This window comes from Myotis nattereri (assembly GCF_964212035.1).
Source record: "Myotis nattereri genome assembly, chromosome: 1".
In the NCBI taxonomy this organism is placed as follows: domain Eukaryota; kingdom Metazoa; phylum Chordata; class Mammalia; order Chiroptera; family Vespertilionidae; genus Myotis; species Myotis nattereri.
The window spans coordinates 41711288-41735891 of NC_138075.1; the positions used below are offsets into that span (position 1 = coordinate 41711288).

The window sequence follows — 24604 nt, forward strand, 5'->3', positions numbered from 1 at the left end:
GTGTGTGTGTGTGTGTGTGTGTGTGTGTGTGTGTCTGTACTGAAATGCTCCCTATTCTCTGGTCTCTAAAACTTTCAACTCCTTTGAAAAATGGCAAGAGCTGAGGTTCCCATCACCATATTGTTTGCCTTCTGGTACACCCAGGGGAAAGTGCAATTATAAGTCATGATTTAAACAAACAAAATAAAACATAATGCAAATTAGGGCCAGTTCCTGGCAAAATGAAAGGGCCTTTCCTGCATATGTCCTCATGTCTGTCACTGATCTATTGGCTGAACGGCCTGCTCCAGAGAGCATTTGGAGGAGCCCACATGCCAGAAAGCACTCAGTGCTTCCAGTTTTTAGTCAAGTGACTGGGCGTCTTCCTTTGGCAGCACCCACTTATGGTAAGCTGGCCTCTTCACAGGACCTACGACATAACTTGCCTGCAATGGAAGAGCTATAATTAAAGCCAACTTGAGCAATCACAAAACATGATCTAAGGGAGCTCAACCTGGAATCCAAAATGATATCAACAATGATATGAATGGGGTATCTGGTCCTTTATACCTTATACTTTTACAAGCAGTAGGCACTGAGTATTTTCACTCTTACCTTTCAAGTGCTGTATCTGTAAGAATGCCATGTGCACAGCATTGCTTTAATTAAATGATCATTGCATAAATGATGAGCCAAGGTTCATGAAACCTAATAGATATCTTCCCAGATATTTGCTCTTTACTTTTGGTATTTGTACTTGTGGTTGCACAGGAATTGCCTTTGGCAACTATGCTTTCAACAGATTGGTTTGAGAGCCACTTCCTGAGCAATGGATCACAATGTTTACATTCACTGGGGTAAAGTGATCTACTATCCTCACCGCTATACCATGACCCACCACCACTAACTATTACAGCTCCCCCTAGAAGATCAAGCACTCACCAAGCATCACTTTGAGCACATAGCATGTATTACTTTTCCTAAGCCTCACCATATCATTGTGAGATGGATACTATTATTACTCCACTTTAGTCATGCGGGAGCTAAAGCATAAAGAGGTTCAACAACTCACTCAGGGGCATCCAGCTAGGCCGGTGGTGTCAGAATCTAAACCTGGCACAACCACAAAGGATACATATAAACATGATGCAATCTTACCCTCAAGCACCACGTAGACCAGTGGTAGATAACACATGTGCAAATAGATTGATACTGAAAGGGCGAGGACTACTCCCTCCATCTTGCCCCAGGGTAAGGGCTACGCCCTCCATCTTACCTTGGCCATGTGCTCGGCAAGGCTTCTTCCCGGAAGCCCAAGCCTCTGCTAGCCACACCCAGGACTTCTTTAAACTAACCAATGACAATCAAGGGAAGTCGCCATAGATATGACCACATCCTGTGTAACAAGATACCAACTTGCTCCTGGCCAATCGGCAGGGCCCACAGTCCTTTCTCCTCCCCTTACTCCAACCCCCCTATAAAACCTCTCTCCACACAGAGTTCTCGCTCTCTGCCACTTGGCTTGCCGCTGCGTCGGTGAGTGTGGTTGGGGAGCCGAGCTAGCTCGAATAAAGACTCTTATGCTTTTGCATCGGACACAGCTGGCTCCTTGGTGTGGTTTCTTGGGGATCCTGAAATCTGGGCATAACAGTTACAGTCCTGGATTTTAAACCCAATCTTTGCTTTTTAGGTCTTACTTTTCTACACAGACACATACTAGCATGGATAAGCTCAAAGAACATCAAGAGGACATCAGATTTCCCCCCCCCCCAATTTATTATTAATCTTTGTTCTCTGCCTGCCCATGCACTTACGGCCCTCATAGTCTCATTTTCAGCGACCTCCTCAGTTATTAGGCCTCAATTGTCCTATAAACACATGTATGTGTCAACCTCCTGGTGTTGGGCTCAGAAAATGTAGCGCCAGATCTCAAAACACAGCCCTGCCTTTCATTGCTCTGCTGTTTCTCCCCACGTGTCACTTCTTTCACAGCTCCTTGGCTCCGTTCCAGGCTCTGTTTCACCAGCCAAGCCCTGATTACAGCTCCACTGAGCTGTTGTAACAGCCTTTTTCTCTGGCCACCCTGACTTCAGCGATCCACTCCTTCCAACCATCCAGACTCCTGCTACCAAACTGTTTTTGTCATATTACTTCTTTCACCTAAGTATAGACAATTCATTGCTGATCATATCAAAATCCAAACTCCTTTGCCTGACTTGTAAAGTCTTCATAATCTCACCCCACCCTACCTATTCAATTTCCTATCCCACAAAGTGCAACACACACCCACTGAACCAGTTAGGCTGTTATCCTAACTGTAGAGGCAGCAACCCACATGCCTCTACAACTACTATTTTCCTACCTTCCATGACCTCCTCATTGCTTAAGTCAAAAGCTAGCTAAAATGTCCCAATCATTCAAAGGCCCAGCTCAGATCTCAAATATTTAATTAACCTTTCTTCATTGCTGCAGGACATATATTGGCCATTTCTTTCTCCTACCTTCTATTACATTTACATATTAAAATTTTTATTTTAAATAACAGTAACGATGGGCTAACCTCTATTGAGCACTTGCTATGTGCCAGGCCCTGTTGGGATAAGCAGTTCTAATATTCCTGGTTTACAGATGAAAAAACACGGGCACTGGAAGACAATCCAATCAGCTTACCACCTGACTGTTTGCCAATCATTCCATTTGTATTGCACTGGTCTCGCTAACTAGCTTCCCACTGCAGAGACCAAGATTCATATTTATTCTGTGTCTTCAACACCAGCAATGAAGTCTGCATGCACTGGGAGGTTATCAGTTCTACTGGTTGGCTGTTTGTACATGCAGATGTTTACATGTTTTAAAATTCCTAACCTGCAAGGGTGGTGCCATGTTTGTACAACATGCAAATAAATGCTAAACAAACCCTTTACAGCACAACGATGAATGGTTTTGGAGAGTTCATAGTCTACAAATGGCCCTAAGTATTCTATGTCACCCTCACTGCGTCCATCCTCTCCATGCTTAAACATAGTAAAGATGGAGAAACAGGTGAGCTGTCAACAATCAATGACAAACTTAATTAGGATTTTTGGAGGGTTATAGGGTAGGGGAGGTTGTTACTTCTTTCCTGGCCAAGAACTGGGTCTTCTCTTTTTTAAAAAAATCAAGTAGCAGCAAGGTTTCCCCAAGTAACTAAATATGTGCACCAAATGCAGATTTTCTCCAAATCTCTTCCAGTGCTTCTTTTTTTTCTCTTTTAACAATTATGGTTAGTACAGACATCCATTCAGCAAAGATAAATATCACAGGAAGGATGGGGAGAGATTATGATTTAGACTAAAGCGTTAATATTTTTTAAAAGTCACAACTATTTCTCATATTCATCATAGGCATAATTTCCAGTTTCTCATTCCCACACCCATTCTATGAAGAACAAACATCACATGTAAAAATTCATAAGATTCCTCTTCCCTCTCACTTCACATCAAAACCTTAACAAAGGCCAAAACTCTAGAGAAAAACATCTATTTCAAAATTCTTACATTGGCTCAACTACAACTTATGAATTCCGAAGAAAACTCTCATAAGCAAAAACAACCAATTTTTTTTAACAACATATCAAATGAGAAAAACCGAGTCTGAGTTTCCACTGACTACTGCTCACTTTCAATGCTAGCGTTTTTCTTCACTTGAAAAAAAATTACATGAAAAGAAAGAAAATCATTTATATATCTTGTCTCTTTGTGTAGTTTCTTAAAGCCTCAGCTTATCAGGATTTCCTTCCTCGCCAATGGAAGCCAGATACATGGCCAATCTGATCCTCTAATAATTTCAGTGTTAGAGGTAAGCTGCCTTGAAAAGCATTCTCTTGAAGAAGTCACTTCTCAAACTAAAACTATTCGGTCTAAGAAAACATTGTTTTATGTTAAATGATCACATTTTATAACTTTCCCCCTAAATATGAAAACACACCAACTCACTGTGGAAAGCTTAGAATATACTCTTCCTTCCTCTTTCATCAGTCTTTGCTCATAGAATGTAAAGTCTGTAGACCTAAGTAAATCTTTTTTTCAACACAGGCATTAACTTTGCATACAATTTTGTTATAATATTAAAAACTATTCTTTCTCTTATATTTTTAATAGTCTCCAATGCTCACTGCAAGTCATATTGTACGTGTGTGTGTGTGTGTGTGTGTGTGTGTGTGTGTGTCCTCAGGCAATACACCTGTTAATCAATTAGACTGCAAAATCAGATATTTTCTTTTCAAAAAGGGAACATGTAGGATACATTCCCTGCATCCCTGTAAATTTGAAAATGAATTCCTAGAGCCTTTGCACATAAGCATCACATTAGGTGAATGTGGAATTTGTGAGACACAACCTTGTCTTCTAGAACAATTCTTTAGCCTTTGGGGCTGAGCTCAGCCCAGCTTGAAGTCTGTTGCATTAGCAACCTGTTCATTTTCATCTAAATGCCTGAAAGATTCTTTAATGTGGAAGCTCAAACATCTCTTTAAATTATGTCTCTAAATGAGTCTGGTAATTTTAATTTTATCTCAGATCTTCTCCAGCTAGAAAAAATAGTTTCTTCTGACATATGGTTGACCATTGCTTCCCATGTTTGGTTCCTCTTCTTCACTGGGAATAATGGAATTCTGGGATTAGATCTGAGTCCTCTCAAGATTTTCATCTCGGTCCATTTGCTCCTTTCTTTGTCTTCTCCTGATTTGCTTTCTGCAGACTTCTCTGTATTTATGCACGTCAATATAGGTTTTACTTCCGCTGTTATATTTTCGGGATACCTGCCCTCGTTTTTTGTTCCAGCCTTTGCAAATCTTCCTTCATCCTGTTTTTTCCTGGTGGCCCCTGACTCCTATTTCACAGTGGCTATGCCTTTTTGCAACTTTTGGAGAATACAAAAAATATGACTCCTAAAATGTTTTTCTCTTTCCCGGAGAATTTTTTTAAAAGATATAATAATATATATCTTACATATGCAAAAGATTCTTTTCTCTCATTTTGCAGCATTCTTTTTTTAGGCCCCCTTTGGCATTCTTCTGTTTATTCATACTGGAAAAGAGAACAATATGTTCAAATCTGGCACTTCCCAGCAGAGAGTAGTGGTGGAGTCTTCATATGCCCCGCTTTCCTCCTGGGCCCAAGCAAAGCAGATCTGAAGGGCAGGCTGACTGACTCACACAGTGCCTACCTTAATTCTCAGGATCTGACAGATATTTAGCTCTCACACGTTTCTTGGAATTAGGTTTCCTGCTCTAACTGCTGAAATTTCTGACTAGAAAGAGAGAGACTGAGAGGCAATCTATTGCTCTGGTTTAAAGAACAGCAAACAAAAAATCATATGCCCTCCCACCATGCATTGCCCCTGCTCCTTCTTGCCTCTCTCCCTATTACAGTATTTTTTTGTGACACAAGTAGGCATTCCAGGACACAATACTCCTCTGCTTATCTCCATCTACCTTCTGCCTGACTGTGGTGTGGAAGCCACACTCTCTGAATGGATGTGGAAAGGGAGAAAATGATGAGCTGGATGGGAGGCATGAATCTGGATTTGACTCTGGCTGCTTCAGGAGACAGTTCCTTCCCAGTTGGGCCATTTGTTTTTCCAGCCAGTACAGCTCCAAGGTCCTGGAATAATTGAGGGCAAATGGTGGGGGCAAGATACATTTTCTTTCTACTCTCTTTCTGCACCAGCTGGGCTTCTGTGGTTCAGTATGTGAGGCTTTTGGTTTGTAAGCTTAAGAATATGCTTCTCAATCCATCTCATTGACAAGTGTTTTATTAGACATTCCCTGTGTACCTCAGCATATGGCCTTCCTCTACCCTAAATTTACAGTTAATTGTCCTTCCTTTTTTCACTGTTTCATGTAACTTCATGGGTATTCTGGTGAAAAGTTTGGAAAGAGACCTCTCAGATATTACCTGTCTCCTCCTATGATGACCTGGGAAGTTTATAAATATGAACTTTAAATATTGATAGCTATAATGATACAGGTAATCCATAATATCACAAATATATCAGGTTTTGAATGCAACGTGGAAAAGCAGATGTTTTCCTCATGCCACTCACAGATTCAAAGGACAGAGAAATCATGAATTATGCAAATAGCACCACAGTGGCTCATGTTTTATGTAGGGAGACAAAGAGAGCTATGATTCAAAGTGGCCACACCCCTCCCATAACTTAGAACATTCTCTGAAGTTGAAAGTATCATCAATGTAGAAAGGGAGAAATCAGCCCCCAGCAACAATTACGCCTGAGATGATAGTATTTCCTAACTCTCCAGCAAGGGGGACATCTTGTTCATCCAACTGACCCAAGAGAAACAAAGTGTTTCTAGCATCAAAGGAAGAGGCAGGGTGACCCATCTGCATCCTCAGGATTGGAAGGTTGTTAATGTAAATCAACTTATAATGAAGTAAACTGCATGATCTCCTGACTGGGGAAATAATGAAAAAAAAAAGCCATCTGCTTAGAATCTAGGAAAATGAGAAGCAGAGAGGAGGAATTTGTCAGCAAGTCTCTCTCGCACTGTCTAAGGGAGACAGCATGTTCTGGCTAGCTGAGACAAGCACTGTCATTCTCTTGGCAGGTGCATGCCTATATTGGAAGTGGGATGATTATAACAGATGACTCTATTACTATGTCATCTAGCTCCTTTCCTCTGAGCTAGTGAGCAAGCTCTCACTTTCTACATAAGGCTTTCCTTCGGTTTAGAGAAAGATTTGGGAAGGAAAAATGTGGCTCTAATGTTGAATGGATAACAGAACCCAATTTTGGAGTTCAGGGTTAGCATCTTGACTCTAGCTACAGTCATTTGATATGTGTATGGCGAAATGACGCATGCTGTGTAAAAGTTCTATATGAATTTTTTTGCCTATCTTTCCTATATCCAAATGCCTTCTGTGATTCCCCATTGCTTTCAGACTTAATTCAAAACTCTGAATATGACTCTCAAGATCCTTCTCCGACTTATCCTCCACCATTCCCCAACCTGGGCTGCTCTCCAATCTGGCCCGTCTTGATGCCTTCCCAGGTGTCCACACTCATTTTCTCCTTGCTTGGAATACCATCCCTCTTCCTTTCCACAAACCAAAGTCTCATTGGTTTAAAGACAAGTTCAATCCCACCACTCTCGATGAAAGCTTCTCCAGCTAGACCCACTGATCTCTGCATTTCAGAGCTACTGCCTAGCATTTTGAGGTTTAACTCGTCCCTGCCAGCCCTAAATTGCCACTGTGGATTCCTGGTGACTTTGTCACTACTCCATTCTCTTCTGTTATCTAAACTTAATGAAATTTTATTATGTACTATTTAACGGTTCGTTAAATTTCTAGGAGCAGAGAAATTTCTCAACTCCCCTCTCTGCCTTCACTGTGCTAATCACAGTGATGATGACAAATGAGCACCCACACATTTTGCTGAACTGAACTGAAATTTAAATCAGCCCACACTGTTAACATCCAGAACTGGACGTGGTCTGCTATGGGTCTCGTTGCAGTGAGGTGGCTGGTATTCTAGGTCTTTGCCAGGTGAGACCAAATGGTGCAATGGTTTAGCCTGGGCTCTGGGTTCAGAGTGGCCTAGATTCAAATCTCTGCTTAGCTTTTTTCTCCACAAACTTAGGACATATTTCTGAGATTCTCTAAGCCAGGGATTTCTCATCTGTAAAATGGGGAGTTCATAGGGTTTGCATGAAGATTAAATGAGATCCTGTTAAGTGACATGTTTAGCACAGTGCCTCACACATATTAGGTGTGGAGTAAATGTTAACTATGATTGGCAAGAAGAGTTCCAAGAGAGGCCTTCATCTGCATCACTCCCTTGACAACTCTGGGATATAGCTCTAGGAGAAGAGAAATCTTATTGCATAAGACCTTAAGGCTCACTGGGATTAATAAAGAAGTTAATGAAAGCATCACAATTAGTTCCAAGACCAGGACCATCAAGCAAAGATGCTCCTGCCTCAGATGTGTATGGTTGGGAGCAAGAGAAAGGGGTAAGGGAAGGAGTTCTGCTCTAGGAAGGCAGAAAACTCCCTGAGAGAGAGCCAAAACCTATGCTCTAACCTGGGGCATCAGTCCAGAATCAACAAGGAAGGTGCTTGATGAAACTCCAGATAGTATCATCAAATGAATTGTGTACTGGTCCCAACCTCTTCCAATTTCCTCAGCTGAGGGTATGTGAGATAGAAAGAACAGGACTACCTGTGGAAGTAGGAAAAGCTGTGCTCATTTATTGGCCAGACCACCAGGTGGACAGAAGCTGTGATCAATGGAGAAACCCTCCATCTTGTTCAGAGTCCGCTGGGAGAGCAGGGGGACAGCAGTGGTGGTGGCCATGTGGGGTTAGCATTGGGAACTGCAGCAGAAACTAACCACTAGATGGGTCAAGATATCCCTTTACTGGAAATCTTTTCAAATGAGCTGGGATATGGATTCAAACCAAAGTAAAACTGGAAGGTGGCTGAGAGCCACATAAAGCATGATTTAAGGCCAAGTCTTGATGGTCCCCAAGGGGAAGGCCCCAGAAAACGGGTTGTAAATAATTATCCTAGAGTTGGGGGGCATAGCAGCAAGGACTGGCAAGGACATAATCCCTGGCCCTCACTTCTTTCTCAGTACCTGGATGATCTCCAAAATAATTGAACTCATTATACCTAATTTGAAAAATATTTCCCAAACTGCTCAAGGGTATCAACTAATAAGTGTTCTAAGTGTAACCATTAGGTCTTATCACATGCAGGGGCAAATATTCTAATGAAGCGTACAGTACATTATTCTTCATTAAATCTGGTAATGGACTTAAAGCACAACCTGGGGATTAACTTGCTAAAGTGGTTAAACAAAGATTCTTGGCGCCTAAGAGCTTCACTACTAAGAACATTTCAAAGATTCACAGGACTCAGGTCAAACCAGAAACCTGGGTGAGGAGGACAGGGCTGCCCTGCGTTCTTGGCAGGACCGCTTCCACTGTGAGCCTAAGTGCAGGCCAGCTGAGGACAAGACTCGGGAAGAAGCGAGAGGAGGGACTCTGTTCTCCTCACACGAGGATTTCTCTTATGGCTGAAGTAATTGCTTCAGTAGTTGAGCAAACGAAAGGGGTCCCTACAACACTGAGGTATTCAGAAATTTCACAGTATACCTTGGTGTAGCATTTCAACCTACTCTATGCTGGATCCTACCTAAATTCTTTGAATTTGGTAAATTGTGTCCTTTACTTACGGGAAACATTATTATATTATTTGTTGGGTAATTTCCACCTCCACTGTTTCATTTTTTTTAAAAACAAAACTTTTACTATTTGAATGCTGGGCCTCCTACAGTGATTCTCTCAGTTTCTTTTTTTAAAATATATTTTTATCGATTGAAGAGAAGGGAGAGGGAAACATCAATGATGAGAGAGAATCATTGATCTGCTCCTCCTGCATACCCCCTACTGGGTATTGAGCCCACAACCTGGGCATGTGCCCTGATAGGGAATGGAACTGTGACCTCCTGGTTCATAAGTCAATGCTCAACCACTGAGCCTCACTGGCTGAGCAATTCTCTCAGGTTCTTATTATTTACCTACCAGTTTCCATCGCAGTTGTTTTCTTAATTGTTCCACTTGCTTAAAAATTTCAATTTTATATTCTGAACCTTCTTTTAACATATACACAGGGTGTCCAGAAAATGTATAAACACCGTGAATGATTATAAAAGCAGTGTTTATTAACATACAGTTCCTTTTCAAAATTTAGAAGAATCTACACAAATGAATACTTTTTTTGTCAATGCCTGTTTTCAAGTTGATGATCCTTTTGGTCCAGACACTGCTGATAATGCAAAGCAATGGGATCGTAAACATCAAGAATCATTTTGTTCAATATTTGTGTGCCCTCAACTGTAAACTTTATCTCTTATGTATCTCCATATAAATAAGTCTAGTGGCACTTTAGGATAAAATTTCTTTGTTCAAAGCTTAGTCTGGCTTCATCCATTGTTTCAAATCAGTTAAACCTGAAAAGGAGTGAAAATTAAGTGAGTTGTCAGCTATTAAAGTGTGTATACATTTTGGGGGGACACCCCATATCCTAATATTTTGGTTATAACTCTCCAAGAGCTTTGCATGTTTCTTTTTAAAAAGCAATAGGAATATTATAATAATAAAAGGTATAATTCATCAGGAGAAACTGAACAATTATAAATGTATATGCATTTCATAACAGAGCCTCAAAATACATGAAAAAAAAATGAACAGAATTAAGGGGAGAAACAGATAGTTTCACAATTATATCAAGAGACTTTAACATCCAACAGTAAGCAATTCAGAGAAAAGCTAGATTAAACATCTGCATAGACACAGAAGATGTGGACTATACTATCAATCACCATCTATTGACACTTATGGAACATCACATCCACAACTGCAGAAAATGTGGTCTCTTCAAGTGCACATAGCACATTCACAAACTCAGGCCATAACATGGACAATGGAACAGGTCAATACATTTCAGGATTGAAAAATACAGATTTATTTCTTGGCCACGATAGAATTAAGTTTAAAAATGAATGACAATATGCTATGTAGGAAACGCCCAAATATCTGGAAATTCAACACTCTCCTAAATAATTCATGAGTCAAAGATAAAATCACTAGAGAAACCAGAAAATATTCTGAGCTGAATGAAAATGAATTCAGCTAAAATCGCTTTAAAATACAGCCTATATAATAAAAGCTTAATATGCTAAGTGTCCGACCATTAGACCATTCAACAAGTCGCTATGACACACACTGACCACCAGGGGACAGATGCTCCAACTGGTAGGTTAGGTTGCTGCTGGGGTCTGGCCAATTAGGACTGGGCGAGATGAGCCAGACATAACCTAGAGCCCTCCTGTGGTCTCTAACTGGCTCCAATCGTGCACCAGTGAGGTCCCTCAGCCTGGCCTTCACCCTCTCACAATCCAGGACCTCTTGGGGGATGTCAGACTGTTGGTTTCGGCCCGATCCCCACAGGCCAGGCCAAGGGACTCCGCCGGTGCATGAACCCATGCACCGGGCCTCTAGTATGCATATAAGATCTTTGGTTAATCTCTTCCCACCCTTCCCCTTTCCCTCTGAGATTCATCAGTCTGTTCCATGTTTCTATCCCTGTGCATTGAGCATCTGCCCCCTGGTGGTCAGTGCGTGTCATAGGTACTGGTCGAATGGTCGAAGGGTTGTTTAGGCTTTTATATATATAGCTACCCACCATGTCACTGCCACCCTAGGTTCTGCCTGAGGCCCTGGCTTATGAGCCCCTTAACTACACTCTTGAAGTGGGATCCCCACCTTTGGCTATGATGCAGAAGTCCAGTTGCATAGGCAAAAGGAGGGGTTAGTTTTGCTAACCCAGTTCTCCCATTCTCAGTTCTAGTCTCACCTCTACCTTCAGAAAAACCCAACTCTTCGGTTCTCCAGGGTTTCTGGGGTTCTCTAGCACAAATTAGCTGGCTTTCAGCACACATCCTGCTTTCTCTGTTCCAAGTCAGATTCAGCTTCATCTGTTTTCTATCTTCCAAAATTTTATCTTCTCCTCTGCTGTTGATCCTTCTCCTGTTCTCATCGTGCTGGATTTATAAATATTTATTCCTTCCCTGTCATTAAAGTTGAAGTTTTGGTTGGAGCAGAGATAAACATGAGTATAATTGTTCTCTATTAAAAACCCAGGAAAAAATAATGACTATTTTAATATTGAAGTACAAACGGCTATTATGGGCAATGAATCAATATGCCTTCCATGAATGCCTACGATGTGTCCCGTGGAGTGGGAGGTGTTGGAAGCCCTGAAACCTGCCCACATGCGCTGTGCTCTCCAGGACTTCTCACTTATATCTGTTTTAAGGCCATTATTAAAAGTTTTCTGCTATTGACAAAATCAGGTCCTATTTTGGTATTCCTCTCTAGAGCCTCCCAGGGGATATTTCCCATGAATTCATGCTGGGCATTTATTTTTAATGTGGAAACAACAAAGCCTTTAGGGGCAGAGAAAACAAGTACTTTCAGTCAATAGGGTAGTTATTTAGTAAACAGAATGGAATTCAGAAAATTTATGGAGAAAAGAGCAAAATATTCTAGTGAATCTCGTCAAAATACAGTAGGAAAAGTTGCCCTTTTCATGTTTCCAACTTGCCTCTACCCATCCAGTCCTGGGAGAAGTGTAGAATTGTATATACACACGGCAAATATTTTATTTTTATAACAATCAAGTAAGGTAGGTCAGTACTGTCAGACCACATTTTACGGACAAGGAAATGAAGCAACCAAGTGATTAACGTACTTGCCCAATGTCACATAACAAGTCATGGCACAAATGGGATTGGAACTCTGGGACTCTGGGTTTTTAGCTTGTTTCTCTAACTGCGAATCACTATTTTTGCTTTTTTTTTTTTTTTTTTAAGAAATTTGACTTATGGGTCCTCAGAATTCCATTTCCAAAGAAAGTTATGCTGATCAACCAAATGCAAAATGGCCCAAGACCATTGGCACATTGTTCTGATGACATAATTCAGAAAACACACACACTGACAACCATCAGCAACCTTCATTCATCCCTCAATCACCAGGATCCAGGTAGGTGGGACCCACACATTTAGTCTCAATGAACAACTGCTGCTCAGAAGCCCAGAGGAAGGGGAAAGCCCCAAACTCAGGAAGGAGCCACCTCTTCAGGAGCCAGTTCAAGCAGGCACATGCTGAAGGAAAGCCACACTAAAGGAAAAGCCAGAGTGAGATAACCCACATCCATTCTTTCCATTTACAAGGCTCTTCTCCATAGATTAGCTCCCATGCACTCACAACCCCATGAGGCAGGAATTACTGCCATCGTCCCATTTACAGAAGAGAGGAGGACCCTGAGGCTCAGTGATGTTACATGACTTTTTGGCTCACATACTTAGTGACTGGCACAGCCAGGCCCAGAGCCTAAGTCATCGGATCCCATGCTCTCTTCTTCAGCATCCCACGTAAAGAGGTCTGTGCAACAGTTCCACCGCTTTGTGAGCCTCTCTCCTTCCCTCCCTTCCTTTCTTCCTAACAGAATTTCTTCTGATGAGTATTATTATAAGGATAAGAACAGCTAACATTTATGGAGTGCCTGCTGTGTTCAGGAACTGTGTCTGTTAGGTACCTAACATGGATTTTCTCTTTACTGTTATCTCTGATATGTAGATGAGAAAACTGGGGCACTGAAAGGGAAGTAACACAAACCCTTAGGTCAACAGATAGTGAAATGTAGAGTCTAATATTTAAACCCAGGCAGTCCGACTTCAGAGTCAAGACTCTTCAACTCATCATTACCTTGTTGTCCTTTGATGCAAAATCAGCATACACACACACGCGCGCGCACACACACACACACACACACACACACACACCTTGATTTTTATATTCACCAGGAATTGGTGGTAGACAGAGTTTTTAGGGAAATAAAATTCTTACTTGTTGGGGACCTCACCAAAATTATACATGAGTCCTTTCTCTGAGCCAGGTCTGATTTTATTTTTAAAGATAAGTCAGCAAAAGATCACCTTATAGTTTCTTTCTTTGCCCTCCAGGACAGTGCTCAATGGCATGCTGATATTATCCACACTGGTTTCAGCCCTTGACTGGTGAGATTTCCTCCTAATATCAAATGTCGGAGCAGTTCTGTTCTCTGTTATTGGGGATGACAACAAAGGAAGTAAACTCTGGCCATGCGGGCAAAAAGTTTCAGAGGTGGAAATTTTCTTTTTTGAGACCGTGTATTACTTCCTTTGGGAAGAAATAATGGGCAGTGCAGCATCTAACCATAATTCATCTAATCATAATTCCATTGTCTCAATACAGGCAGATTCAATGGTCAAGTATCTTGCTATAGTCTAACAGCAAAAATAAAACAGCAAGCAATTGAAATTCCTGAACCAAGAAATTTCTCAGAGAAATTCTTTAAACAATACGTGGCCCAATTGTTGCAATACATGTGCTTTATCTTTCTGGGAAAGCTACACACAGATCTGTGTGAACCTAATAAGTACACAGGTTTGTTGTCAAAATTTGCTAGTCCCATTGGTTTCCCCTGAGAAAGGGGGAAATATCACTACATAGGATCGGGGACTTTCAGTCTAAAAGGAAATTTGACCAAGAGGATTCTACTAGCTTTTACACAAATTATGTGTGGAGAAAGACTTGGTTTTTTTCCCCCCCCTCTTAATCTATCATGAACAAATACTTTTATTATTAAAAAAATAAAATTGATGAAGTAGCAGAAAAAAAATAAAGTAAAAAAAGTAACATATAATATACATACCCAAATTTTAACATAAAATCACTTTATTCATTGCCATAGAGGTTTTTTAATGTTTCATTCTCAATTTCTCTACTTATTACAGACCACTAATCAGCATCTTCAGGACCTGCACCCACTGAGAACCTGTACAGGAAACATACCACTTGCTCTTACTACTAACTTTATTGACTTCTCGAAATTAGCTTCTTATTTCCATGAAGGTAGTTGGATATGTGTTGGTTCAAGATCCTACACCAGCTTTAAAACTGCATTACATTTTCCAGAAAGCTTTTTAATAATATGTATCAAGAACTATAAAATATTCACATTCTTGACCCAGTAATTACACGTCTATGAATCCACCCTAAGGAAATATCAATTCTGCACAGAGGTGTTAATTGAAAGTTTATTGAAAATAGCCAAGATTGGAAATAGCATAAAGTCCCCAAATGGAGGAATTGTGGAGCGTATCATGTTCCATGCTGCCCAGAGAAACAGCTCCTACATGCTGGACTAGGTTAAGTTCCCCCCTCTCATGATACACATGTGTTTCCTTTGTGGCATTTACTATTGTGATTAGTTAAACATCTGTGTGATTATTTAGTGACTTCTAATACTAAGCCCTGTTTCTACTGTTTTCTCCAGCACTTATGGTACTTTCTGGCACATAATAGCTGCTCAATACTAGTAAGTGCTTATTGAATGAATGAGTGAACACAGTACATATGAATGAATTATGATGACTTGGAGAGATTCTTGATATAGTATCAAATGAAAAAAATTGTACTAAGAAAAACACAAGAGTATTTAAGCTATTTAAGATACTCCTATCATTTTATGCTGTTTAGCAAGAATTTGTTAGAATAGTATCAAAGAGGCTAAAGATCAGCATTAGCTGAGTCTTGTAAAAAATATTAGAATCAGCAATTGCTTTTTAAAGGTATGTTTGAAACACGGAGAAAGGCAAAGACCTTTGGGAAAGTTGGTAGAGTGATAATAATGGGAAAACAGAAAGCAGAGTAAGTGCCCAATAACTATTTTTCTCCTGTGCTATTGAATAGGAAGGCTGGTGTTCAACGTAAAGAGGGTAGAACAGACAATGCAAAAGTAAAACGAACCATGCAAAAAACTTTCAGTTCCAGATAAGCATGGGCCTAGAGCGAGGGGTGGGGGGGGGGGGGGGTTAAGGGGGGTGCATCACTTCAAATGCACTCAAGAATCCAGGCCTGTAGGAATTCAATTCCAGGGCCTAAAGGGATTTCAGAGTCACTGATAGTCGTTTCTGAGAGGTTATAAGAAGCAGAAAAATAACAGAAGACTGAACAGGGTGAGGGATTGTCAGAGAAAGTAATGTTTGTTCTTTGTTGCTACAGGGAACCAAGGCAAAACCAGTGGATTTCGGTTATAGGTAAACAGATAGAAGGATCAATGTAAGGGGGGGCGGGTGGCTATTTAGTTACTGGCACCATCCATACTTCCTTTATGCTACCTTGTGTGCCTTAGATGCTCTGTGAACTGACAAAGATGATGGAGGAGGGTCAGGCTAGAGTGACAATCCAGAATAATTCTCCACCCCTGCTAATTCAAGGAAGCTCTCTCATCCTCTCTGGCAGCCTCAGCCACAGAGTCACAGCTATGATCTCAGAAGCAGTGAGCTTGAGTGTTTCAGTAACATGCTTCTTTATTTTCATCCCCAGCCCTCAGTGCAGCTTAAAACAGCTGCAGACACCTCATGAAAAAGACCAAGGGTGCATCAAAATCCATGCCCAGGGGATGGTCGCTCTGGGAATAATTAGACACGATGTGAGTTACCCTGTGCTCACCGCAACACACCAGTCCAACTGGAAAGATCAGCATGCAGACTGGAACACAGTCCAGGTTCCCTTTCAATTCTTTTTTTCACCTTCCTTATCTTCTAGTTCCCTGATGATAAATACCCAATCATCCAATTGGTTCTGGAATTGCATCACTAATGGTCTGGGAAGATAGTATTGTGGTATTGACTGAGTTTTTAAAGACTCAGGAAAAACTATCTCCCAAACTTCAAAGGACTGGCCCCTTTAAAACACACCCAAAAACCCTGGAGATAACATGCAGCTTAGACTAAAGACACCAAACACCTTAAAGATAAGATACATAATCTCAGAACCTTCCATGGAAGCTGCAAAAACACTATCAGGATCATCTCCAAAAAAACCCACACAATTTACTATGAAAGTCTAATCAGTCATTTGGTAAACATTTCCCTGGACAGATAAGAGATCGGGGTAGAGGGGTGAGAGGAGATGGAAAGGGACTGTGCCAGAAAAATGGTCAATTAATTATGGGTATTAATCTCATATCATGCCAACCTAACTCTCTTCCATTCTTCAAAAAATATCAAAAATCACAACATAGGAAGCAAATATAGGTCAAAAGTAAGCTGCTGAATTTTGGAAGCCAAGGATTCAAGTTATTCCTATGGAATGTAAGTCTGCTTTTTGCCCACTTTATCTGGCCCACATTCCAAGGCACTTCAGACAGGTTGGTAAACAAACAACCACTTCAGACCCCATATCTTAGAGCAAGCACAGATTGAGCTCTCAGGGTCCTCCTAGATCTACTAAATATTCATGACTCCACCCATTTGTTCCACATTAAGAAACATCTGTTCTATGTTAAAGCCCTCATGCTTTTTATAAATCAGACATTTTTACCTATTGAAAGCTCCCATAAGGGATATTCCTTTACCCACTGATTGGGCCCTGCATCCAATGATAGCAAGGGGCCACGGTATGACCGGCCCAATTCCTACCACCTGGAACTACTGTATGACCAGGACGTTATGAAGCACAGCTCAGCTGTGATACGTAAGAATGATGGATGCTCAGGAAGCCCATCTGCAAGTGGAAAGTGGGGGGCATTTCTCTGACTCCTTGCCACATCATTAGTTTCAAATGGAAAATCATAAGGTTCCCAAAATGCTTTAATGCAGTACAAAGCCAGAACCTAAAGTCTCGGGGCCTGGGAGCTTCTCTTTCTCAAACCTGCTTTCCATAAAAAATCAACTACAGCACCCACCCTTCTGTCATCCACACATGATGATTTACAGCCTTTTTAAAAAAATGCATCCATAGATTTTAAATTATTATTATAGCCAAAACTCTTAAATATGGCCTCAGCACTTCACTATGTGTGAAGGGTCCAAAGGGGTTTAGTTCATTTTTGCAGGCAACTGATACTATAAAGTGGAGGAACATTATGCATGGTCTGAGCAAATTTTTCATTGCAGGGAGAACTGGAGAAATGCCGTCCAGAGAGGAAAAGTGACTCGCCTCAGATCACACAGCTTGTCAGAGGCAGAGTGGGACCAGAAAGTCAGCTCTCCAGATCCCTTCTCCAGATTGTTCCCTATTTCTACTATATATATATTTACTAAATATATCTAGTATTTTGTATTCTGACACTTATTAAATATGAATTATGTTTATATACATAAAGTTTATTTATAATTGAGATGTTTTGATACCTCAGTTCAGACATTTTTTCTCATAAATTGGAATTAGCTAAGCTTTCTGTACATTTGTATCTGAATTCATGGGCCCCTGGCGAGTGACTTCCTGTGAGAAAGAGTCACTGTGCTCCTCTGCAGAATGGAGCCCAGAGTATGGTGGACACCCCTTCAGCAGACAGTCCCGCTCCCTGCCAGGAGTGAGGCCCAGGCACAAGCCCTAATGCAGCAGGACAAGTGGGATTAGAAAGGCCCACCTGGGCTGGGGAGAGCAGGATGGGCTGGAGCTCCCCAACTGTTAGCCTGGAGAGAGGTGAGGTGAGAGCAGACAGGAGGCAGAGGAGGGCCCATGGAGGAGGGAGGGAGGACCCTGATGGGAAGGAAAAGAAGTAGTAGGTGCCCTAAGGCAGATGATATAGTCAGGAGACAGGGGAAAGGAGGACAGGACACTGGCTGCATCAACGTAGATAAGAAGGCCAGAGTCCAGGGGGCCGGGCCACCTGAGACACATTCCAGGATCCCAGGAGCCTGGAAAACCAAGAGTCAAAGCGTCTGTGACCAAAGTCAGGGGTTATGTCTGCCCTGCTGGCCCTGTGCCCAGAGCCCAGCTCGCAGCAGGCCTTCGGGTATTCAGGGAAGGATAAAAGGGATGGAGGGGGTTTAGGAGTCCAAACCAGAGAATGTAGTTACTTAAGGGCTAAGATCAATCAAAAAGCCTGGTGATAGCAAAAGTAATAGCAAACTGAGTCAAGACCCCTGGGAGACAGCACACACTTATTCCCAGAATTAGAAAAGAAGGAGATGAGTTCATGGCCAAAGGGAGGAAGAAGACAACAGGACAGAGAGAGGGGTTAGAGGATAGGGAGGGAGAGTAAAGAATAAGTTTTATTTTTACCATTATCCACAGAAGCCTCCTTTTTCTACCACCTACATCCCAAGACTCTTGATAAAGACACTTTTGATAAAAACTATATGTTGTTCTTAAACATGCCACATTAATAGTATTATTATTCCACTCCAGCTGGGCTCAGGCCTTGTCTAGAAATGGCTAATGCAATCTGTAAAGAAATATTCCCATAGGATAATGAGACAGGCAGAAATAAACACCCACCAGAACCCTCCCCCACTCAGTGCTTCCAAAGGAACTGTTTTCCACACCTTGGATCCATCGTCCACATGTCTGCAGGCACAGCCCACCCTCGCACCAGTCTGTTCCCTGCTATTCTGGAAATTGACAGGTGGGTCAGGCCCTGAATTTCCATCTCCAATCTTCTCCCTAGAGACCAGGCCTCTGCAGATCCTGAACTTTACCCTTCCCATCTCCGCACTGACCTGGCTGAGAAAGAGGCCCGACCTTGGCAGCAGAGAGCTCAGACTCCTGTGCCTCTCCCTTTACATCCTCCTCTCCCACCAGGATTCCCAGACCTTTGCTTTTCCTCCAGTTCCCCCAAATCTTGTGAATCTTAATGCCGAGCCTGCCAGTTTTTGAAGCAGTTTCTGCCCAGTGTTCCCTGTTGCTGGACCTCACCTCAGTCATCTGACCCTAAAGAAGTTAAATGACTCATCTAAGACCCGCAGATTAGGAGGGGCAAAATCAGAGCTAAGGATGCTAGTATAGTATCCGGAACAGGCTAGCACTCAGTTGGTAAATAAATGCTTGAGAAAATTAAAATTGTCCCTGCAAATGAAATTATTACTAAAACTTACAAAATATAGTGTAAAAGGTCAGAAAGTTTATGGGTTTTAGAAACTCAGCTCAGGATATCCTTACAATGACCAAGCAGTCAGGTATACTTATTGAAAGATCCATAATGGTGCCTTAAAAAGGCACTTCTTTGGGCCTGGCTGGCATAGCTCAGTGGTTGAGCATCAACCTATGAACCAGAAGATCATGGTTCAATTCCCGGTCAGGGCATATGCCCAGATGGCAGGCTTGATCCCCAGTATGGGGAAGATGCAGGAGGCAGCATCAACATCTCTCATCATTGATGTTTCTAACTCTCTCTTCCTCTCCCTTCCTCTCTGAAATCAATAATTTAAAAAAAGGCTGGGGGGCACTTTTTTGGGAACTGGTAGAAAGAGCTAAAACAATATTGAGCCAACTGGTTCAATGGAAAAGTAATCTTCCTGGACTGGAATTAATGTGCCTTGATAACATGGTTCCCTGGTCAGGTCAGTTTAGGATGCATGCTCCATGGTCCACCTCGGTATTTCAATACATTGAAGCCTATATCAAGTTCTAAGGAGTTCTATTGTAAAGAAACTATTAAATTTGATTTAACTTACTTGACCACTGCTCTTTTCTTAGAGAATACTTATTTGTTCAGAGAACACAGTTTGGGAAGTTTTGAGCCAGATTTAGTTAATAGTTTTATTTAACTCCCATTTTTTTAATTCATGCAAGCAGGCTCCTTGCATGAGTAGATTCTCTTACATATGCCCTACATTAAAATGCATCCTTATTCAATTTTTTAAAATTTCCATGATTTAAGAATAGGCTAGGAGAGTAGCCGTATCATTAAAAAAGCCTTCCTTTGAAATCTGTCAGTCACAGCTTCACAAGACTGGGTTTCTTTGAGGGAGCTATAACTGCTCAAGAATTTGTGCCCGAAAGCACATCTTTCTGGGGAATCAGAACATCACAGGACTGTCACATCCGAGAGCTGGAAAAAGCCCTAGACGTTGGCCAATCAATGCCGTCATCTCTAACCAGAGAGCAGCCTCAGGAGGGTTGGCAGCTGCCAAGACCACAAGCTACCCAATGGTGGAGCTGGGATTAGAACCCGAATCTTTTCCTATCCTAGAACTACTAGTATCTGCTTTTCTCAGAAAGCAAGAGCTTAGTCCTCTTCATCCTTAAAACCACAGTGAAAAGATGAAAAGGAAATGCGCCCAAATACTAACACTGCTTGACAGAGAGGTGATATTTGGTCTGAGTTCTATTTTCCTGCGTTGACCAAAATATCTACCGAGGACATATGTTGTTTTTATTCCAAAAAAAGTATATTCTAAAAAATGGAAAACAAACACAGAAGGTAAAGCACATAGTACATACCCCAGAAGGCAGCATCTGTGTGGCTCCCAGTTGTTGAACACATAAGCAGAACTAATGAAATGCCGTGGCATTTCCCTGTGCCAGGGGAGGCATTAGACTGTGAGCAGGATGACTCACTGAGGCAGCGCCGAGACCTCCCTGCTGGCGGCTGGCGGGCATGGGCTCTCTGATAAGCTTCATGCTGCTGTGGCTGCACCCACAGACTGGCAAGAGGCAGAGCCCTGCTTCATTGCTTTTGCTAATTTCCTCTTAAAGCCCATGTTTCAAGATAGGCTTTGAATAGCTCCTCAATTTCTAAACTCTACCTAATTGAATGCACAAGTTTAATTGGGAAATTTCTTTTTACTTTGCTTTTCTGTACTTATGTACTGGCCTCCCACCTAGCAAAAACTTCCTCTCAGCCTAACTGTGCTTATAAACAATACTTTTAGGGAGTATTACTCTTGTTTTGAAGTCTGAGCAAGGCAAATTGTTTATGTACTAGGGGTGTGCATGCCTGTGTGTGTGTGTGCATGTGCGTGTGTCCCAATCTGTTTGGACTGCTATAACAAAACTGGATGGTTTATAAACAACAGAAATTTATCTCTCACAATTTCTGGAGTCTGAGAAGTCCAAGGTCATGGCTTTAGAAGATTTTGTGTCTGCTGAGGGCCTGCTTCCTAGACAGGTGTCTCTTTCCTATGACCTCACCTGGTGGAAGGGGCAGGGAGCTCTGTGGGGTTTCTTTTATAAGGGCACTAATCCCATTCAGGAGGGCTCCACCCTCATGTCCTAAGATCCTCCCAAAGGCCTCACCTCCTAATACCATCACATTGGGGATTAGGTTTCAACATATGAATTTTGGAGGGAAACAAACAGACATTCGGTCTTGAGCAGTGTGGATGTGTGACAGAGCCAACTGCTTGTTTGAATCTGACTCATCCTTAAATCCTAACGGGAATAATTTGGTAATCCTTTTAATCAAATAGCATACATTCAGTCACTTCTGGAATATCTATGTACTTAAATTTTCAAAAAACTATGTCCACTGTTACCTGAAAATACCGAACCTTTCCAGTGGTTCTCAACCTTCCTAACGCTGCGACCCTTTAATACAGTTCCTCAGGTGTGGTGACCCCCAACCATAAAATTATTTTCATTGCTACTTCATAACTGTAATTTTGCTGCTGTTATGAATCGTAATGTAAATATATGATATGCAGGATGTATTTTCAGGGGTCGCGACCGACAAGGTTGAGAACCGCTGCTTATCATTACTCTTAAAATTAGTGGCAAAGGTGTATCTTCAGCATGTCCATCTTTTCCTTCAGTACTTCTTCCTTTTCCACTGTCTTTTCGCTGACATTAACAACAACTCATCCTTTTATGCCTTTCCATTTCTAGGCTGTGGTTGCTCCTTTCCTGTAGCTTCATCCGAACCTGCCTTCCCTCCCACAGTCCCAGGGTGTGTTATGTGCCACCCTCCCTTATTTAAGGCAATGCTTCCTCTGTGGCTTTCAGTCCACCCCATAGTATGCCATCTCCCCAAGGGTCCTGATCCATTAACTACTTCTCTTGGCCACTGTATCTTTAATGTACCCCCTTTTACTCAATTTTCCCTCTGAGTTTATGTTTGTTCATTTCCCACCCATCTTAAAAAACAACTCCCCCTTGACCATTCATGATCTTCTAGCTATAGCTTTACCTCTCTTGTTTCCTGATCTCACGTTCTTCAAATGATGAGACTGTACTCACTGTCTCCATTTACTCAACTCACATCCACTCCTCCCCAAGAGCAACCTGGTTTCTCCTGTCCAACTGCTGAGAGGGTTTCAGCTAACATCACTCATGACTGTTAGTCTCTTTCATGGACTCTTCTTTCTCTATATGCTCCTTAAACATTAGCATTTCCAATGTTTCATCCTCCAGAGTTTCATTCTACATCCACTTCCCTTTTTACTCTACAGTCTCTCCCTGGTGACTTAACCCACTTTCATAGTCCTAAACACCTCCCACTTATGCTAATGGCTTCTAAATACACTCTCACTAAGTCAAAAGTCTCCTTCAATCCCTATTCCAAGTACCTGCTGGAATATGGCACTTCTAGCTGCCCACTGGCACTTCAAATTCATTATGCTCCAAATCAAACTCATCATCTCCTCAATCTCCCAAATGTATAGCTACTTCTACTACTCCCCATGTTAGTTGATGAACCATCACTATAGTGACCAACTATCCACATTAGCCTTGGACTGAGAGGCTTTCCTTCATATGGGAATCTCAGTTTTAATAGGATAGTCCCAGGTAATCAGAGAGAATCACCCTAATGGTCACCACCAATCATTGGGTCTAGATCATAGGAGTTATCTTGGACTATCTCCTTCATCCCCTCCCTTCATATCCTTGTCCTTCCTACTTAACTTCCTAAATAGTTATCAAATTCCTGCTCTCCTCTCTACCCTAGCACATGCCCTTACCATCTCTTGTCTGTTTACCATCCTCACTTCCTGAGGGTTCTCCCTGATGCCAGACTTCTTCCCTTTGAAAGGGCACTCGCTCATCATTGCCACCGTTCACTCTCAGCCTACATCGCTCCTGGACCCTGGAGGAAGCTGTCCCCCCAGGGGCAGGTCCCTCGTGGCTGCTCTGCTCTGTGTTCAGAGAGATGTTGGGGGAATTTTTTATTGGACTTCACTTGGGGGAGCTGCCAGACACTGTCCAAAACAGGTGAGTGACTGCTTTTCCTCAAAAAGTGAAGAAATAGGCAGAGACCACCTCAGTGGTCCTAGAACATTTAGTACAATCAAGAACTCCACCCTGGGGTGCTCCAACAGCGGAAAATGCAGCCTTTGACTAGAGAGGAGACCCATGTCATGTTTGAAAAGATAGCAAAATACTTCGGGGAGGATCTTCAGCTGTTGGTTGACAGGCCTGACGGCACCTAACTGTTTCAGGTTGCACAGCAACTGGGTGTCCTACGTGAGTAAAAAGATCTTGAAGTTGGCCACCAACATCTCCAGTGACAAGCTGGTGTCACTGGGGACCTGTTTTAGAAAATTCACTGGGACCCACACATTCTGGTTGCACATCACAGCTCTGGATTAGCTTGCACTCTATGCCAAGTACAAAGTGTGGATAAAGCTTAGGGCAGAGCAGTCCTTCTTGGATGGGAACCATGTGTTAAAATCTGGACTGGGCAGGATCACTGGAAATACATCTCAGTACCAGGGAGTGGTGGTGTGCTCCATGGCAGGCTTCCCTTTGGGTTTTAGGGTGGCAGAAAAGTCTACACAAGACTGCAGGAAAGTAGACCCCATGGTGATCATGGCATTTCATTAAGCAGGCATTGGGGACTATGAGCTACATGAAGAAGCATTGACTTAGAATGAAATCATCGCAAGGACTTACGGCTGTGTGGAAGGCCCTAGCTTTGTTTCCTGTGTCTATGCAGGCTCCACCACCACATTGAATTTTGGCAACACTGTGATCTCTCCAGAGACTTCTTAATTTAATATATTCTCTCTTATGGACAAATGCAGGTTGGATTCTTATTAAACAGAAATGGGTCAAAAATGGCATTTCAGGTGTTTGTGTTTGTTACTAAATAGAATATTGTGTTTTATATTTCAATCAGAGGGTTTCTCATTTTCAGTAAAAGGTTCTAAATCATTGGATTTGAGGACAAAAATAGTTTTTTGTTATCTGTGATAACTGTTTTTCCAAACTTATGGTAAGAACACAGTAGATTTTCTTATTATTTATTAATACTATGAAAGATAGATATTGCTGTATGAGA

The 24604-nt window shown here is 41.9% G+C and overlaps 1 pseudogene across 1 annotated transcript; it reads left to right on the forward strand.

The window, feature by feature from the left end:
- Nucleotides 1–23648: 23648 nt before the first annotated feature.
- Nucleotides 23649–24192, forward strand: LOC308533436 (60S ribosome subunit biogenesis protein NIP7 homolog; annotated as a pseudogene). The gene is made up of 2 exons: nt 23649–23939; nt 24081–24192. The product of its transcript is annotated as a 60S ribosome subunit biogenesis protein NIP7 homolog (transcript).
- Nucleotides 24193–24604: the final 412 nt, after the last annotated feature.